General features: G+C 42.4%; 1 protein-coding gene across 7 annotated transcripts in view; it reads right to left on the minus strand.

Moving 5' to 3' along the window:
* Positions 1-20,693, minus strand: part of LOC129815626 (disks large-associated protein 4-like) — a 224,167-nt gene that overhangs the window by 139,907 nt on the left and 63,567 nt on the right. For 2 of the 7 annotated variants that reach the window (XM_055869605.1, XM_055869607.1), the window contains exon 1: positions 15,886-15,991. The exons of the other annotated variants lie outside the window; for them this stretch is intronic. The gene's annotated coding sequence lies outside the window, so the exon portion shown is untranslated. Of the gene's footprint in view, positions 1-15,885; positions 15,992-20,693 lie in introns of those variants that run through there. 7 annotated transcript variants of the gene reach the window in all.

A 20,693-nucleotide genomic window follows, 5' to 3' on the forward strand; every position in this document is an offset into this window, starting at 1 on the left:
TTTATTTTCTCATGAATCATTACAATAAAACAATAAGACAAATATTTAGAAAATAAAATGTAAGTGTAGCCAACAGCTGAGGTAGAAACCCACATGTTATGGGCATGATCAGAACACAAGAGAGTTCCCAAAATTATCAAAATGTCTTTGTGAATGTAGTGAATGATGAATCTGTTTGTCTTTGATGTTGTCTAAATGAAATCAACTCAAGCTTTATTTATATAACACATTTCAGACATGAATGCGCTTCACAGGAAAAAAAAAGAAATGAAAAACAATGAAAATAAAAACAGAAATATTTACTACACATCAAACATAAGAGGATGAAAACCAAAAGAATAACAATAAAAACCCAAAGACTAAAAAGCACCTTAAGGAAAACAAAGCTAAAAAGGTGTGTTTTAAGATCTCTTTCAAATATGTCCACAGTTTCGGCCCCCCTCAGGTTCTCTGGCAGGCTGTTCCAGAGGCTGGGGGCGTAGTAACTAAACGCTGACTCTCCATGCCTCTTGTCCTAGGCTTTGGGATAGTTAAAAGGCCAGTGCCAGAGGACCTGAGGAACATACTGGGTACATAACTCAAAAGCATGTCTGATATGTATTGTGGTGCAAAATCGTGGATAGATTTAAAAAACAATATAATACCCGTAAAATTAATTCTAAAACACAAAAAAACGGTGTAATGTGTGCTCTCCGTCTGGTCTTGGTCAGTACCTGTGCTGCAGAATTCTGTATGTTTTGCAGTTGACCAATGGCTTTCGTGGGTAGACCAGACAGGAGAGCATTACAGTAGTCAGGCCTGCTTGTAATAAAATCATGGATGAGTCTCTCTGTATCAGCCTGAAACGGCCACACCTTGGCAATGTTCCTCAGGTGGTAAAAAGCTATTTTGGTCACATCTACTAGCTAGCTAGTTTCTAAAGTGTAGACAATTCAGATACTAGAAGACATTATTTCTACTATTCCCCTCTACAACCCTATGTTCTGCTTCCGGAATGGCACCCTATTCCCTTTATATGCACTACTTTTAAAAGGAGTACACTATATAGGGAATAGGGTACTATTTGGGATTCATATTGTGTCTCTCAAAATACTGTACAACGATTAGTCCTCTTCTGGATGGATTTAGATATAGAATTCATTAAATCAGTTTAGCCATCACTCAAGCCTGCAGTGACTCTCACTCAAAGTTTATCGTCCAGGAGACTCAACTTTCTGCTTGTCCCCTACCCCCTCTCTCTGGAAGCGTCCATATTTAGGAGAGAGACACACGGTTTACTCAGGGACCTGTCAGTCTGATTTCTCCGTCCCCCCTTGAAATCCTGAATGGAAGTCAGTGGGCCGAACTCTACTATGTTGGAAGTCTGGAACAAAGGACATTTACAGAGAAACGGGGAGAGAAATGAGTGACGGGAGGAGGGAGAGAGAGAAAAAATAAAATATATGGCGCCATTGCATACAGAGAGCTGATATGATGACATACCAAGACAGATGACTTCTAAAGAGTGAGGATTTTTTAAAAGCCCTGTTCTGCCTTCGTGGGATTAACAAGGACCTCTTGAAAAAAACATGTATAAACAACTATTTCTATGTCATGTTCACAAAAGCTATTATTAAGACTGGTTTTAAGAGTGCTTTCGTCCTTCACTTTCCCATGACTTTAGAAGACCCCCAAACCAAAGAGCACCTTTAATCCTCATTTTTTAAAACTCTAATCCTGTGTACATCTTCAAACTAAGGGCAACCATGGCATCCATGACAGAAGGAGAAGCGTTCATCCATGTGTATGGGTAGGAGTCTCGCTACATTTTCTGATATTATGCATTTATAATTTAGTCAGAAAGTCTTCATTACAATTTAAAGCATACTGCTAGCTAGCTAGCTAACATTCGTTGGCTGGCTCGCTAGCTAACGTTACGTGTATGATCTGTGTATCTAGAACTCTAGAAAGAGGCCTGAGTTCTAGAGTTGGAATTCCGAGTTGGATGAGTGTTCAAATCAATTTTCCCAGTCACATTTTGTTGTTGTTGAGATCCCAGATGTTTTGAATGCGGCATTAGAGTTGGGATTATGGTTCATTGTTTAGCTAGCTATATGTCTAAACAAAGACTCCACTATGCAAGTAACCATTTCACTGTACTGTTTACACCTTCTGTATCCTGTGCATGTGATAAATTAATTTAGATTTTATTTGATATAGTGTGTGTTTACCAGAGATGGTAATGTGAAGAACAACATGACCTGCAACAAAGTCGGATTAGGATTTAGGCCAAGGACTAGATAAAGTGAATTTTTCTACTAGTTTCGCCACTTTTAGTGTTGAAAAATTTGGTTGTTCACTACACTCTGAATCCTTAAATAGATGGGTGGGGCTAAGGCTTAAGAGGGTGTGAACGATGCTTAGTGGGTGTAGACAAAGAACGGCTCTCCAGTAGGTGTACCAAAACATTCACGGGCCATTTTCTCAAAAGTGGGGAAAAAAGTTTAGCAACTTTCAAAGCAGAATCATTTTCTCATTGTTCCTCAACTGCAGTGTATGTCTTTACTTTTATCTAATGTAAAAAACACTATTTCAAATGTAGCTACATAGGACCGAATCCAGGTGGTGGGTCACATATTGGAAAAATTAATGAAAAGAAAAATTACCTTTTTGGTCTTAATTTAAGGTTAGGGTTAGGCATTAGGGTTAGCAGTGTGGTTAGGGTTAAGGTTAGGTTTAACATAAGATTGTATGACTTTGTGGCTGTGCCAGCTAGTGACCACTCTGCAGAGCTGCCTCCAGGGCAAGATTCATGACAATACATGTCAACCTGCAAAGTGATAGTAGCATCACTTCCTTCCTACACAGTGTTTGGGGAAAAGGACAGTGGGATACAACAAGTTGTCTTGTCTCCATCCTGGTAACCTTTAGGCTGTGGATGCTCTTTACTACACAACACCGCCACTGTTGCTGGCTGAAACCACGTGTCGGGGCTTTCCACTAAAGACTGTTTATGTCTATATGCCCTCTTTTGATCAGTTTTCATGGAACTGGTTGAAATGTTTAGCCTTTGCTGTCTTATCTTTAACTTCTTGCAACTATAGGGGGTGCTGTTTTCTCATTAGCATAATTTGCATTACAGATTAAACGGCTTCCTACTCAATTCTTGCTCGTACAATATGCATATTATTACTATTATTGGATAGAAAACACTCTCTAGTTTCTATAGCCGTTGGAATTTTGTCTCTGAGTGAAACAGAACTCAATCTACAGCATTTTTCATGATAGGGAGTCAGATTTCAAACATTTTGGCCACTGATCTGGAGTCAGTTTAAAGCTCACTGTAAATGCTATGGAGAAACAGACACTGCTTACGTCTTCCCCTGGATGTCAGTGCGTGATGACGCTTTGAATGGTGTCGATTGCGCAATCAGTTTCTCTATAAGACACCAAATAGCGGAAGTAGCTTCCCTTTGCTGCCTGCGCCTTGCGCGCGAAGGACATCGGACTCGCCTCCTTCCAAGCGTTAGTTTAGCCAGTAATATTTCTCCGGTCATGTTTTTACCCGTTATAGGTGTTAACAGCATCATAAGGTAGTTAATTTGAACCGTTGTATAGCAATTTATATCCTTTTAGTGCGATTTTGAGGCATTGCTTTGTTGTGCACTTTGAAGCGCTGGGCACATTTCGGGGTCCCGGTCGTACGTTAGTGGGCATTTCGACGGACAAGTGGACATCTTTCGACCAAAAGAAGATTAGACCCTAGAAAGGATTCTTTGCCCAAGATTCTGATGGAAGAACAGCTCACAGTAAGAACAATTTATGATGATAAATCGTGTTTCTGTCGAAAAATGTTAACCGCTTACGCCGCCATTTTGTTTTGTATAGCTTCGCTTGGCGCAACCTGTATTGAAAAGTAAGGATAATTTAAAAAATGTAAATCAGCGATTGCATTAAGAACTAATTTGTCTTTCGATTCCTGTCAACCCTGTATTTTTTTGTCAAGTATATGATTAGCTATTGATTAAACTAGATCACTCAAAGATGGCGACCGACATTTCCAGGCTTGTTTTGCTACTATTTTCATTGTATAACCACGTTTTTTTATGGCTAAATATGCACATTTTCGAACAAACTCTATATGTATGTTGTAATATGATGTTACAGGAGTGTCATCTGAAGAATTCTGAGAAGGTTAGTGAAAAAATTAATATATTTTGGCGATGATACGATATCGCTCTCTTTGGCTAGAATCAGTGCTCGGGTAACGTTTGCATATGTGGTATGCTAATATAACGATTTATTGTGTTTTCGCCGTAAAACACTCAGAAAATCTGAAATGTTGTCTGAATTCACAAGATCTGTGTCTTTCCATTGCTATGTGCTGTGTATTTTTAAGAAATGTTTTATGATGAGTAAATTGGTAATACAAGTTGCTCTCTGTAGTAATTCTAGTCGCTTTGGTGAGATTTGTGATGGTGGCTGCAATGGCAAACTATGATTTATACCTGAAATATGCACATTTTTCTAACAAAACCTATCCTATACCATAAATATGTTATCAGACTGTCATCTGATGAGGTTTTTTCTTGGTTAGTGGCTATCAATATCTTAGTTTAGCCGAATTGGTGATAGCTACTGGTGTTGAGAAAAAATGGTGGACAAAGAAAAATAGTGTCTTTTGCTAACGTGTTTAGCTAATAGATTTACATATTGTGTCTTCCCTGTAAAACATTTAAAAAATCTGAAATGGTGGCTTTATTCACAAGATCTGTATCTTTCATTAGGTGTCTTGGACTTGTGATTTAATAATATTTAGATGCTACTATTTAATTGTGACGCTATGCTAGCGATGCTAATCAGTGGGGGGGGGGGGGGGGGGGGGGGGGGTGCTCCCGGATCCGGGGTTGAGGCTCGTTAGAGGTTAATGGATTAATAGAATGTGTTGTAATGTCAGAAAACTGCCACACGCATCAAAATGGCATAGCACAGACAAGTCAAATAGCACAGACAAGTCAAATAGAACAGACAAGTCAAATAGCACAGACAAGTCAAATAAAACAGACAAGTCAAATAGCACAGACAAGTCAAATAGCACAGACAAGTCAAATAGCACAGACAAGTCAAATAGCACAGACAAGTCAAATAGCACAGACAAGTCAAATAGCACAGACAAGTCAAATAGCACAGACAAGTCAAATAGAACAAACCAGTCAATGGAGAAAAATACAAAGCCATTTAATGTCAGCAGAATTGTTCTGTAAAGTTGTCCAGGGGAGAGAGCGAGAGAGAAAAGATTTACACAGTATCTGCACATTGACAATGACTATAAACAGCCTGAAAATGCCATCTGACTAGTAGAAAATGTTCCCTAAAGAGAAGTTCCATCCTCTCTGTAATCCTCCCAGCAGGCCTGGGTTCAAATAATATTACAAATCTTTCAAATATGTTTAGCGTTTGCATTAGCCTGCCTGGAGTGCCAGATGGGCAGGATTGGCAGTTTTTTGACAATCCTATTGGTTCCCTTGCACCAGGCAAACTCAATGAAGCCAGCTCAAGTATTTGAAAGGATTTCAAATAGTAATTGAACCCAGGCCTGCTGCCCAGTCGCCAGTGATAATTATAGAGGATTAGTCCTCTCAAGCTGTTTAACCTACTGTCTAAATTGACTTCTGATCTACACATCCAAAGCCCTCATTTACATAATTATATTTGCAGTGCGCACGGACACACAAGGTTCCCAGGGTCAAGTGGCAGTTATTGCCAATACCAAAACAAACATGGCATGTCAAATGTGAGTCAGAGCTGAGTGTCAACCTTTTCTCAGTGACACACAAGGTTATGAAAACCCCATTGTAGTTTGTCTATTTATATATATTTCCACCTCCTCTCCCTGCTTATTGCATTTCCGCTATGGTGGAGTGAATACCTGACACATACATGAACTGCTGGAGTTGGATTGCCTTGAAGTGCTTTGGTCTAGTCTCTGCTGGAGTGAATGTCAGTAGGCTGTGTGTGTGTCTGTGTGTGTCTTTAGCCTACTCATGAATGTGTGTGGGAATGCTTTTTTATTAGCACATATTTTTGCCCCAGGGACTGAATAATGCCTACAGGTTTCACTGGTTGAACAGACACAGATGTGTACCCACATGAAAAAAATAGTGTAACTATGGTAGGGATACTATAGTATTCTCTGTAGTATTTACTGTAGTATACTGTAATATTTACAGTTTACTATAGTATAAATACTGTAGTAAAAAAGTAGTATGTATATTAAAGTAATTGCAGACTGTAGTATACTGTAGTGTTTTTTGGGACTGTAGTAATACTAATACTATTACCATAGTATTTAGTAAAGGGTTTTTGTTTTGTTACCTTTTAAAATAGAAGTGGAGGCTTTCTCATTGAGGAAACGTACTGGAGAAAAACTTAAAGAGTACATTTTCCAAAACCTGTAGGTAGGTAAAACTGGGGTCTGAACAGAGAGTCTTTTCTATAATGTGTAGGGAACACAATATATCATCTATATATAGGTTTCTCACGTAAAGGTTCACAAATTGGGATATGTAGGAGGGGAATGAGCAGGGTATATGCAAATTAAATACAGTATTATTTACTATGTTAGAAAAATCTAGTGTTTTTGCAGAATGTAGTGTTTTTACAGACATTTCTGTAATATTTACTAAAGAGTTTTTTTGTGGATAATCCTGTAGTGTTTAGTATAGTGTTCAACAGTATACTACAAAATTCTATATACTAAGTACTACACATGATCGATGGATATGTAACGGCTCTTCATCCGAAGAGGAGGAGCAGGGATTCGACCAAAACGCAGCGTTTTGAAATGACATGATTTTAATGAACAAGACGAAAAAGACAAGACAAGACAAAATACACTTGAAAAATTAACAAAATAACAAAACGGAGTAGACAGACCTGGACATGGAACTTACAAAAATACACGAAGAACTCACGAACAGGAACAGACTACATAAACCGAACAAACGAACGAACAAACCGAAAACAGTCCCGTGTGGCGCAACGTACATAGACACAGACACAGGAGACAACCACCCACAAACAAACAGTGTGAAAACACCTACCTTAATATGACTCTCAATCAGAGGAAATGAAAACCACCTGCCTCTAATTGAGAGCCATATCAGGTCACCCTTATACAAACATAGAAACACATAACATAGACTACCCACCCAAACTCACGCCCTGACCGTCAAACACATACAAAATAACAGAAAACCGGTCAGGAACGTGACAGGATACTATAGTGTGTAGTATAGTATTCTACAGTATATTACAATTTTTTACAAAATTCTACAGTAAGTACTGTCGTATTCTATGGTCAAATGCAGTATTTATTTTATGTGCGAATGTACATTATGCATTTTCTTGAGTTCATACAGTTCCATACTCAGCAACAACAACAAAAAAACGTCCCTTTTTCAGGACCCTGTCTTTCAAAGGTATTTAGTAAAAATCCAAATAGATCTTCATTGTAAAGGATTTAAACACAGTTTCCCATGCTTGTTCAATGAACCATCAACAATTAATGAACATGCACCTGTGGAACGGTCATTTACACACTAACAGCTTACAGACGGTAGGCAATTAAGGTCACAGTTATGAAAACTTAGGACACTAAAGAGGCCTTTCTACTGAGTCTGAAAAACACCAAAGAAAGATGCCCAGGGTCCCTGCTCATCTTCGTGAACATGCCTTAGGCATGCTGCAAGGAGGCGTGAGGACTGCAGATGTGGCCAGGGCAATAAATTGCAATGTCCGTACTGTGAGACGCCTAAGACAGCGCTACAGGAAGACAGGACGGACAGCTGATCATCCTCGCAGTGGCAGACCACGTGTAACAACACATGCACAGGATCGGTACATCCGAACATCACACCTGCGGGACAGGTACAGGATGGCAACAACATCTGCCCGAGTTACACCAAGAACGCACAATCCCTCCATCAGTGCTCAGACTGCCCGCAATAGGCTGAGAGAGGCTGGACTGAGGGCTTGTAGGCTTGTTGCAAGGCAGGTCCTCACCAGACATCACCAGCAACAACGTCGCTGGCAAATCTGGTGCGGTCCATGAAGACGAGATGCACTGCAGTACTTAATGCAGCTGGTGGCCACACCAGATACTGACTGTTACTTTTGATTTTGACCCCCCCCTTTGTTCAGGGACATATTATTCAATTTCTGTTAGTCACATGTCTTTGGAACTTGTTCAGTTTATGTCTCAGTTATTTAATCTTGTTATTGTTCATACAAATATTTATACATGTTAAGTTTGCTGAAAATAAATGCATTTGACAGTGAGAGGACGTTTCTTTTTTTGCTGAGTTTATATATTGATGTTGTGTGTGTGTACTGTAGGTGCATGCATATTTATGTGTATGCCTATGAATGTGTGTGTGTGATAGAATCTTTATTAGCACTGGTTCTGTGATTAGAGTGTGTGTGTTTTTGTGAGAGACAGAGAGAGACTATCCATGTCTGTCTGTGCTCCTACAGTGTCACGATCGTGTGGAGGATTGATGGACCAAAACGCAGCTTTAGGAAAATAAGCCATCTTCTTTTATTTTTAAAGATGACGAAAAATAAACACGAAACACTTAATACAAACTAACAAAACAACAAACGATCGTGAAGCTAATAAACGTCGTGCACATACAACAGGCTACAAACGTTCTGACATAGACAATTACTCACAACCAATGAGAGCCTATGGCTACCCTAAATAAGGCTCCCAATCAGAGACAACCGAAATCAGCTGTCTCTAATTGGGAACTCATTCAGGTAACCATAGACTCTCCTAGACAACTAAACATACATAGACAACACTAGACACATGTACTCCACACAAACCCATATACTATACCCAACAACCCCTTTACCATAAAAACACCCAAAACCAACAAAACACAAACATTCCCCATGTCACACCCTGACCTAACTAAAATAATAAAGACAACAAAGAATACTAAGGCCAGGGCGTGACATAACCCCCCCCTTAAGGTGCGAACTCCGGGCGCACCATTACACAGTCTAGGGGAGGGTCTGGGTGGGCTTCCATCCACGGTGGCGGCTCCGGCTCTGGTTGTGGTCCCCACGTCACCACAGTCCCTAACCACCTCCTAGGCTTCCTCCAAATGATGCCCCTCCACATTAACCCCATTGCATTAAGGGGCAGCTCCGGACTGAGGAATGGCAGCTCCGGACTAAGGGCCAGTACCAGGGTAAGGGGCAGTACCAGGGTCAGGGGCAGTACCAGGGTCAGGGGCAGTACCAGGGTAAGGGGCAGCACCAGGGTAAGGGGCAGCACCAGGGTAAGGGGCAGCTCCGGACTGAGGAATGGCAGCTCCGGACTGAGGAACGGCAGCTCCGGACTGAGGGACGGCAGCTCCGGACTGAGTGACGGCCCATGGCTGGCTGACAGATCTGGCTGCTCATGGCTGGCTGACGGATCTGGCTGCTCATGGCTGGCTGACGGATCTGGCTGCTCATGGCTGGCTGACGGATCTGGCTGCTCATGGCTGGCTGACGGATCTGGCAGCTCATGGCTGGCTGACGGATCTGGCTGCTCATGGCTGGCTGACGGATCTGGCTGCTCATGGCTGGCTGACGGATCTGGCTGCTCATGGCTGGCTGACGGATCTGGCTGCTCATGGCTAGCTGACGGATCTGGCTGCTCATGGCTAGCTGACGGATCTGGCTGCTCATGGCTGGCTGACGGATCTGGCTGCTCATGGCTGGCTGACGGATCTGGCTGCTCATGGCTGGCTGACGGATCTGGCTGCTCATGGCTGGCTGACGGATCTGGCTGCTCATGGCTGGCTGACTGATCTGGCTGCTCCTGTCTGATTGGCGGCTCTGGCAGATCCTGTCTGGTTGGCGGCTCTGGCAGATCCTGTCTGGTTGGCGGCTCTGGCAGATCCTGTCTGACGGACGGCTCTAGCGGCTCCTGTCTGACGGACGGCTCTAGCGGCTCCTGTCTGGCTGGCGGCTCTAGCGGCTCCTGTCTGGCTGGCGGCTCTAGCGGCTCCTGTCTGGCTGGCGGCTCAGTGGGCTCATGGCAGACGGGCGGCTTTGCAGGCTCATGGCAGACGGGCGGCTTTGCAGGCTCATTGCAGACGGATGGCTCAGATGGCGCTGGGGAGACGGATGGCTCAGATGGCGCTGGGGAGACGGATGGCTCAGATGGCGCTGGGGAGACGGGCAGTTCAGTCATCGCTGTGCAGACGGCAGACTCCTGCCGGCTGAGGCGCACTGTAGGCCTGGTGCGTGGTGCCGGGACTGGTGGCACCGGGCTGGGGACACGCATCTCAGGGCTAGTGCGGGGAGCAGCAACAGGACGCACAGGACTCTGGGGACACACAGGAGGCTTGGTGCGTGGTTTAGACACTGGTGGTAAAGGGCTGGAGACACGCACCATATAGCTAGTGCGTGGAGTAGGCACTGGTGGTACTGGGTTGGGGCGGGGAGGTGGCGCCGGAAATACCGGACCGTGCAGGCGTACTGGCTCCCTTGAACGCCGAGCTTGCCCAACCTTACCTGGTTGTATGCTCCCCGTCGCCTGACCAGTGCGGGGAGGTGGAATAACCCGCACCGGCCTATGTAGGCGAACCGGGGACACCATGCGTAAGGCTGGTGCCATGTACGCCGGCCCGAGGAGACGCACTGGTGACCAGATGCGTTGGGCCGGCTTCATGACATACGGCTCAACGCTCAGTCTAGCCCGGCCGATACGTGGAGCTGAAATGTACCGAACCGGGCTATGCACGCGTACAGGAGACACCGTGTGCTCTACTGCGAAACACGGTGTCTGCCCGTCCACGGTAAGTACAGGGAGTAGGCGCAGGTTTCCTACCTGACTTCGCCACACTCCCTTTAAGGCCCCCCCCAAGAAATTTTTGGGTTGTACTCACGGGTTTCCAGCCTTGTCTCCGTGCTGCCTCCTCATATCGCCTCCTCTCGGCTTTAGCTGCCTCCAGCTCTTCACGAGGAAGGCGATATTCTCCCGGTTGTGCCCACGGCCCCTTACCATCCAGTATCTCCTCCCATGTCCACGAATCCTGTGTAGGTGGGTCCTGTTGCCGCTTTCCATGCCGCTTGGTCCTGTATTGGTGAGTAATTCTGTCACGATCGTGTGGAGGATTGATGGACCAAAACGCAGCTTTAGGAAAATAAGCCATCTTCTTTTATTTTTAAAGATGACGAAAAATAAACACGAAACACTTAATACAAACTAACAAAAACAACAAACGATCGTGAAGCTAATAAACGTCGTGCACATACAACAGGCTACAAACGTTCTGACATAGACAATTACTCACAACCAATGAGAGCCTATGGCTACCCTAAATAAGGCTCCCAATCAGAGACAACCGAAATCAGCTGTCTCTAATTGGGAACTCATTCAGGTAACCATAGACTCTCCTAGACAACTAAACATACATAGACAACACTAGACACATGTACTCCACACAAACCCATATACTATACCCAACAACCCCTTTACCATAAAAACACCCAAAACCAACAAAACACAAACATTCCCCATGTCACACCCTGACCTAACTAAAATAATAAAGAAAACAAAGAATACTAAGGCCAGGGCGTGACATACAGTGTATATGTAGGCCCCCATCATGCTTCCAGGCCTCAGTGCTGCTGTCCAATGCAAAAAAAACTTCCTAATTCACTCCATCCATTTTTCCATCCTTCCCTTCATCAACATCCCTTCATCCCAGATTGGGAGCAACAGAAGCCAGCTGCTCAGAATCCTAAACCAGACAGGAGTCACAAGTCATCCGTTTCTATTGGGCACATGACATCACAGCTTCTGGAGCACAGAGGGCAGATCATGGCATCGGAAGAGCCACCACAGCTACACAACATTTAGCTTGAACAGATAAGATGAGGGACTGCCACAGAATGGGTCTTGAGCTATGTGGAAAAGTGAAAGTTTATCAGAAAGAGAAATTGAAGCCTTGAAAAAGACTACAATCAAAATGTGTCAGCTTTTTAATAACAGCGCACCATGAACTACAAATATAGTTGTGTTTTAGAGCGAGAGAGAGAGAGACAAACAGAGAGAGAGCGTGAGAGAGAGACTGACTTGTTGACCCTGATGCGTGCTAGTTATTTGGCTGTTGGCAGGCTGTGAGTGTATCAGGAGGAGGGAATCTGGGCAGGCACGTTTTGATGAGACTTTGCGCGTCGGTGATGACATCTTGTTGTGGCGCGTCAACGATGCTAAAACTAGCGACTAGCGTGGATCATGGCCTTAATCTAACTCATCCATTCATCTGGGCTTAATCAAACTCAGCATGTGGCCTGCGGATGCAGTGAGGTTAGCGACTCATTGCTAACTGAAGCCTCAGACCTCTACCTATTTTAGCTACCTACTCGAATTCCCTCGGCACAACGGCAGTGAAAGTAGCATATGACATAGGGACACACGGGCTAACATCTCAGTGCTAACTGAATCCTCTTACTTCGAGCTCCTATGCCCCATATTAAAATACACAAATGGCTAAAGGCAGTTAGTGAGCCCTATGTACTACTAAATCTACTAGAGTAAAGGTGATCATTACAGTGGTTAACTGTTAGATGATATACTGTTAGCATTAGCAAGGGCTAACCCTAGTAGTGTGTCTTTATCAATCTTAAGGCTAACTACTGTAACGTCAGTTTCCCTACGGAAATGCTAATGGGGGTTAGCCTGTGGCAGTGCATGTCAGAGCAAAAAACAAGCAATGAGGTCGAAGGAATTGTCCGTAGAGCTCCGAGACAGGATTGCGTCGAGGCACAGATCTGGGGAAGGGTAAAAGATTTCTGCTTCATTTAAGGTCCCCAAGAACACAGTGGCCTCCATCATTCTTAAATGGAAGAAGTTTAGGACCATCAACACTCTTCCTAGAGCTGTCCGCCTGGCCAAACTGAGCAATCGGGGGGAAAAGGGCCTTGGTCAGGGAGGTGACCAAGAACCCGACTTCCTCTGTGGAGATGGGAGAACCTTTCAGAAGGACAACCATCTCTGCAGCACGCCACCATTCAGGCCTTTATGGTAGAGTGGCCATAAAAGGCATATGACAGTCCATTTGGAGTTTGCAAAAAGGAACCTAAAGGACTCAGACCATAAAAACAACATTCCCTGGTCTGTTGAAACCAAGATTGAACTCTTTGGTCTGAATGCTAAGCGTCACGTCTGGAGGAAACCTGGCACCATCCCTACGGTGAAACATGGTGGTGGCAGCATCATGCTGTGGCGATGTTCCTCAACAACAGGGACTAGGAGACTAGTCAGGATCGAGGGAAAGATGTACAGAGCAATGTACAGAGAGATCCTTGATGAAAACCTGCTACAGAGTGCTCATGACCTCAGACTGGGGCGACAGTTCACCTTCCAACAGGACAATGACCCTAAGCACTGCTGTGTCTTTACTATCATTAAATTAAGACTTTTAGTTTTTATCAAAGATTCTCTGTAATTAGTATTACGCGATCAAACTGATTAATCATGTAACTGTAATTAACTAGGAAGTCGGGGCACCAAGGAAAAAATTCAGATTACAAAGTAATAATTTCCTAATATAACCTTTCAGATATTTTCATATCTGATCCATAGTCTTCTAAATTCATGAATTATTTACTTTACCTCACGTTAGTCTCATTCCAAACGTCGTAAATTGTTGGTTATCTGCACGAACCCAGTCTTCACTATGAGTCATCCATACATCAATTGTCTTAGAACCTGTTTTTGCTTTGTCATTATGGGGTATTATGTGTAGACTAATGAGGGGGAAAAAATGATGTAATCCATTTTAGAATAAGGCTGTAACGTAACAAAATGTGGAAAAAGTCAAGGGGTCTGAATACTTTCCTAATGCACTGTATATTGGCAGGTTTGCTAGCAACAAACTGTTTAGCTTAGGTAGCTTCTAGCATAGTGTTTGATATGCAATGCAATCTCCTCGTAAAGAACAGTTTTGAGTGTCTTGACGAGAAGGCAAACTCAGGCAAAATCAGAAATAATCATTATTTAAATATTGAATGTCAACTGAAAGCAGCTTAAACAAATGCAAATGCAGTTACTTTGCTGTTACTCTGGTTGACGAGGTTGTGACTGTGTTAGCCGTAGTTAGTTGGCTAGCAAGCAAGCAAGGATAAGAATGTTGTCAGTGAGCATGGCAACGGAACATATAGAACGAACAACTGGGTCGCGTCCATAAATATAGAACTAATCGAACGAACGACTAGCAACCAAAAGATGAGAAAGTATGAACTTGGTTATAGCTTAAACATTTTAATATCAACGAAAAGATGTTGTATCTACCTGTAAATTCGTGCTTGAGTATTGTTTTCTTTGACAACTGTGGAATAAGTGGAATAAACACCTCTGTTCTGTACATTACCTTGGACAAATTTATTCATGTTCATGTCACAGGGACCATTACAGGCATCATGGATGTTGGTCTCTGTTCATGTCACAGGGACCATTACAGGCATCATGGATGTTGGTCTCTGTTCATGTCACAGGGACCATTACAGGCATCATGGATGTTGGTCTCTGTTCATCTCACAGGGACCATTACAGGCATCAATCAATCAAGTTTATTTTATATAGCCCTTCGTACATCAGCTAATATCTCGAAGTGCTGTACAGAAACCCAGCCTAAAACCCCAAACAGCTAGTAATGCAGGTGTAGAAGCACGGTGGCTAGGAAAAACTCCCTAGAAAGGCCAAAATCTAGGAAGAAACCTAGAGAGGAACCAGGCTATGAGGGGTGGCCAGTCCTCTTCTGGCTGTGCCGGGTGGAGATTATAACAGAATTATGCCAAGATGTTCAAAAATGTTCATAAGTGACAAGCAAGTGACAGAAATCATGGATGTTGGTCTCTGTTCATCTCACGGGGACCATTACAGGCATCATGGGACACTGATCTTATGCAAGTGCTTTTGTTCATGTAGGCATAGAACATATGGGAATAAAGAGAGAGGGTATCATTTTCTGTATGATAATCCATCATCCAACTCTTATAAAAAGAGAAAAAAGTAGAGAGAAAGATAGAAAAAGAGTGAACCTGAAGTAGGTTGATTAATGTGAGACTTAGTGTGAGTACATGATCTGACCTAGTCCAACCTGCCTCCTCCACTCCCTGCCTGGATAACAAGCTGTGAGCTACCAACCCATCAGAGGGGGTACCAGCAACACACCACTGTACTTCTCTCAGCAGCCTGGATACAACGAACGGACATATACAGAAAACTGTAGGCGATTGCAAGTGCTGGCCTGCAATCGTTCCTTGCTGAATTGCCCCAATCTCAACGTCTCAGAACTGATTTCCAATCCAAGTTATTTTCTCCATTCTCAGGAGAGTAAGTGTTCCTCACCTCTATCAACATGGTTCTCTTCATCAGCACTTTGTTTCTCCTAACTCTAGTTACCATGACATGTAACAACAGAAAATAGTCCAGTAAATATGAATATCACTAATATCACTATGAATATCACGAAGCCATCTTTCTGATCTTCTCATCTTTCTCATCTTTCTGTATCTGCAGTAAACATTTACTTTGGTGCTCCAATTGCTGCAACTGGTTTCCTGTGTCTGCAATGTGTCCCAGTCTGGGCTTCCAAACATAACGGTGCAATTATTGTTTTAATTGAGGTCCACCTCGTTAATTAACTCACAAATTAAATTAGCTGTCTGGAAAGTGAAAATGCAGTGCGAGGGTGCGAGAGGTTTGGAGACTAGGGGAGAAAACAAAAGAGAGCAAGAGGACAATTCGCTAGACCTGGGGGAGTAAATTCAAAAAAGCTCTTAAATGTTGACAGATCGCAAGAATCATTGCTGGGTTGTTGTACATGCTTTCACCTGGACTCTGGGCCTGGACTCTGGGCCTGGACTCTGGGCCTGGACTCTGGGCCTGGACTCTGGGCCTGGACTCTGGGCCTGGACTCTGGGCCTGGACTCTGGGCCTGGACTCTGGGCCTGGACTCTGGGCCTGGACTCTGGGGTAAGTTAAGGGGAGTTTCCCGGTAAGCTTGTGAAAGTTAAAAGACTAAAAGACTTCTATGCTCCCGTGGGATTTATTGACAATGTTTCGACCACTCAGGTATTCATCACGACGCTGAGAACAAACCCATATTACAGAATAACAAGATAGGCTTTGAAAAGTGTTTGCACCAGGGTTGGGGTCAATTCTGAATTGAGTTGTGAATTGCTCTTTAATTTTTATTAAATTCTTTAATTTGAATTGAATTTAAATTGGCCACACCCCATGGGAAGCAGAATTTGAATTGGATTTGAATGAAAGGAAGTCTAATATAATTCAATGAAATTCAAATGGCTTCTGCATTTATATCTGTATGGTTACCACTATAACCTTGAAACATTAAATTTTTTAAAACAAATGTTCTTAAAACAATTAAACATAATTACTGGTCTGGAAATATTATAAGATCATGTTGTGAGTTGTCTATAATAATTCATAATTCCCTTAATGTTTTTAAGTATCAGAATACATTTCCCAGAATGCATTAGATCAAACACTGCAGTATGGAAGGGAACAATCTATCTCAAGACAAAGAAAAATACTGTTTGATATCTTTGAGTTATAATCAAAGCAATATCTGAAATGGGATGTGTATTTTACATTAAGTTTACATTAAGTGGCATATCCTTTTGATAAATGATTTGTCAAATGAATGAGACTTTCATGTCTCATGTCTTAGTTGAATTAGTTTGAGTTAAATTCTACTTCCTTCAATTCAAATTCAATTCAAATCCATTGTTTGAATTTAATTAGATTCAGACATTCAGAATTGACCCCAACCCTGGTTTGCACCAGTGCAAAGGTTACAGCTGTTTTTTCCAGAGCGAATAAAATGATAAAGGTTGAAGAAAAGGTAAAATAGCATGTTAAAGACACATTTCATGTTTTTAGCTTGACATAAATAGGCCTATACCGAAGATTCTGCACTTCTAACTTGCTATGACAAAATAAAATAATAGAACTTATTATGTACAACTTATTTTCCAGGAGGGAACATTATGTTCAGGCAATGAGTTCTAATACGTTTACTCTTGAGGAAGCACAGTGACAGAGGATACAGTACTTTATAAGGGTTCCTCTATAGGTGGATGCTCTAGGGGGTGGAGCGGTGTGATGGCTGATGAGGGAGCTGCAAACAGTAAACCTTCACACACTAAGCAGTCCCCTTCACATCAGGAGGGGCGGATTCATCCATCCATCTATGGAGCCATATCTAACCATATGGTTTTTCACATCAACCCACTGTCTTCAGATTATAATGTTCTTTCTATGTTCATCATTACTTTTTATGTCTTCACATCCATTAAAAATCTGTACTTCTTCATTCAAATTTATTCTGTTTGTTTTTCATAAATACTTAATGTGATGTATGCATGCTGCAGAGATTTATTTTTGTAGTTCAATTCCCATTTCTGCAGGTCTAGGTTCTGATCAATCTCAGAAGTATCAACCGATATCTCAATGAAAAAATATACACATCATTGATTTTCACACCACCGCACCCTTTTCCCTACTCTAGAGAAATATTCTCTGTCCTTAGATGCCCTCATGTCCTGACCGCCGAAATCATCCACCCCTCCTCCCCTGCCCCAGTGGTTTGTCCCAGTGCCAGTTGGTTTGTCCCCCTGTGACAGGCAGTGCCTGTTCTCAACATCTCCTCTCCTCGTTCATCCACCATCATTCTAAAAGCCCCTGAGTGCACTGTTTGAATAACAACAGGCTGGTCCTATCTTTCTAGTTCACACAAATTACAAAACATTACCGTCTGCTGGCTAGTTAAACAAAAACAAGTGTGGATTGCAGTCTCTCCTTGTCCACAGACTGCTTGTAAGGTAAGGAAACTAATATGTCATTTTCAAATATGGATGAATTATCCCTTTACCACCGGCATTGAGTGAAACAGCAATTCCCATTATCACTGATGTCCAAGCTAGTGTGTTTGGGACTACTGCGTTTTCCTCAATGAGTCACTACAGAATGATGTTATCAAGTGCATTAACTTATTATAACTATATAAATACATTTATATATATATATAAACAGTTGAATTTGGAAGTTTACATACACCTTAGCCAAATACACTTAAACTCAGTTTTTCACAATTCCTGACATTTAATCCTTGTAAAAATTCTCTGTCTTAGGTCAGTTAGGATCACCACTTTATTTTAAGAATGTGACATGTCAGAATAGTAGTAAAGCTTTTATTTCTTTCATCACATTCCCAGTGGGTCAGAAGTTTACATACACTCAATTAGTATTTGGCAGCATTGCCTTTCAATTGTTTACCTTGGGTCAAACGTCTTGGGTAGCCTTCAACAAGCTTCCCACAGTAAGTTGGGTGAATTTTGTCCCATTCATCCTGACAGAGCTAGTGTGACTGAGTCAGGATTGTAGGCCTCCTTGATTGCACATGCTTTTTCAGTTCTGCCCACAAATGTTCTATAGGCTTGAGGTCAGGGCTTTGTGATGGCCACTCCAATACCTTGACTTTGTTGTCCTTAAGCCATTTTGCCACAACTTTGGAAGTATGCTTGGGGTCATTGTCCATTTGGAAAACCCATTGTGACCAAGCTTTAACTTCTTGACCGATGTCTTGAGATGTTGCTTCAATATATCCTCATCATTTTCCTGCCTCATGATGCCATCTATTTTGTGAAGTGCACTGCCACCCCCGTGCTTCACGGTTGGGATGGTGTTCTTCAGCTTGCAATCCTCCCCCTTTTCCCTCCAAACATAACAATGGTCATTATGGCCAAACAGTTCAATTTTGTTTCATCAGACCAGAGGACATTTCTCCAAAATGTACGATCTTTGTCCCCATGTGCAGTTGCAAACCGTAGTCAGTTTTTTTTATGGCGGTTTTGGAGCTGTGGCTTCTTCCTTGCTGAGTGGCCTTTCAGGTTATGTTGATATAGGACTCGTTTTACTGTGGATATAGATACTTTTGTACCTGTTTCCTCCAGCATCTTCACAAGGTCCTTTGCTGTTGTTCTGCGATTGATTTGCACTTTTCGTATCAAAGTACGTTAATCTCTAGGAGACAGAACGTGTCTCCTTCCTGAGCGGTATGATGGCTGCGTGGTCCCATGGTGTTTATACTTGTGTACTATTGTTTGTACAGATGAACGTGGTACCTTCAGGCGTTTGGAAATTGCTCCCAAGGATGAACCAGACTTGTGGAGGTCTAACATTTTTTGGGCTGATTTCTTTTGATTTTCCCATGATGTCAATCAAAGAGGCACTGAGTTTGAAGGTAGGCCTTGAAATACATCCACAGGTACACCTACAATTGACTCAAATTATGTCAATTAGCCTATGAGAAGCTTCTGAAGCCATGACATAATTTTCTGGAATTTTCCAAGCTGTTTAAAGGCACAGTCAACTTAGTGTATGTAAACTTCTGACCCACTGGAATTGTGATACAGTGAATGATAAGTGAAATAATCTGTCTGTAAACAATAGTTGGAAAAATGACTTGTGTCATTACTAGATGTCCTAACCAACTTGCCAAAACTATAGTTTGTTAACAAGAAATTTGTGGAGTGGTTGAGAAACGAGTTTTAATGACACCAACCTAAGTGTATGTAAACTTCCGACTTCAACTGTATATATGCATAACTACAAAAAAAAAATGCACCCCTGAAAGGACTGGATAGGTGATTATATATATATATATATATTCGACCACGAAGGCCTGATTCACGCAGTCTCTGTCACGCCCTGACCTTAGAGAGCCTTTTTATGTCTCTATTTGTTTTGGTCAGGGTGTGATTTGGGTGGGCATTTAATGTTCTTTATTTCTATGATTTGTGTTTCTATATTTTGGCCGGGTATGGTTTTCAATCAGGGACAGCTGTCTATCGTTGTCTCTGATTGGGAATCATACTTAGGCAGCCTGTTTTGCCACTTTAGGTTGTGGGATGTTTTTTGTTAGCTCTGTGTAGCCTTCAAGACGTGACGTTCGTTGTTCTTTTGTTGTTTTGTTTGGTGTTCGGTTTTAATATAGAAGCAGGAACGACTCCTGACCCGAGCTGAACGTAGAACTGTCCGTATCTGCTTGGAGCGATTCATGAATCCCTTATGGAAATGAGCAGCTTATTTCTGTCTGAGATTCATTGTATTAATCTATCAATCTTGTCAAATGGATTCCGAGCAGAGAGATACAACAAACAGACGCAGGATGAAGACTTGAGAGCAGATGACTTGCAGATTTGAGGCAAAACAATGAGCATCCACTGGAATGGGAGAGAGAAAGGGGTAAAGAGAGAGAGGAAAGGGAGGAAGAGCCAGAGAGAGGTAGGTGACAGAGAGAGAGAGAGAGGAAGCGCAAGAAAGGAGAAACGAGTCAGTGAAAATAACAGGAAGTATAAGCCCTGCTGTCACTGCAAGCTACGAGACAGTGTAGCTCACAACACTGTCCTTAAGAAACGCTTACCGTCATCATGTGCATGTTGAAAACTCTGGAGAACATTCTGAAATATGCATGGGGCAAAGCCAGGTGTTGAAACAACAACAAGAACAGTGTCAATCTGTGAGGAAAATGTAATTCCAAACTAGAAAGTTTCCTTCGAAAAGCCTGCATTGTTTATTAAATACACCTCATCTACAGGATTATGTCTTTATAAAA

Source organism: Salvelinus fontinalis, chromosome 18, assembly GCF_029448725.1.
Source record: "Salvelinus fontinalis isolate EN_2023a chromosome 18, ASM2944872v1, whole genome shotgun sequence".
Lineage (NCBI taxonomy): Eukaryota > Metazoa > Chordata > Actinopteri > Salmoniformes > Salmonidae > Salvelinus > Salvelinus fontinalis.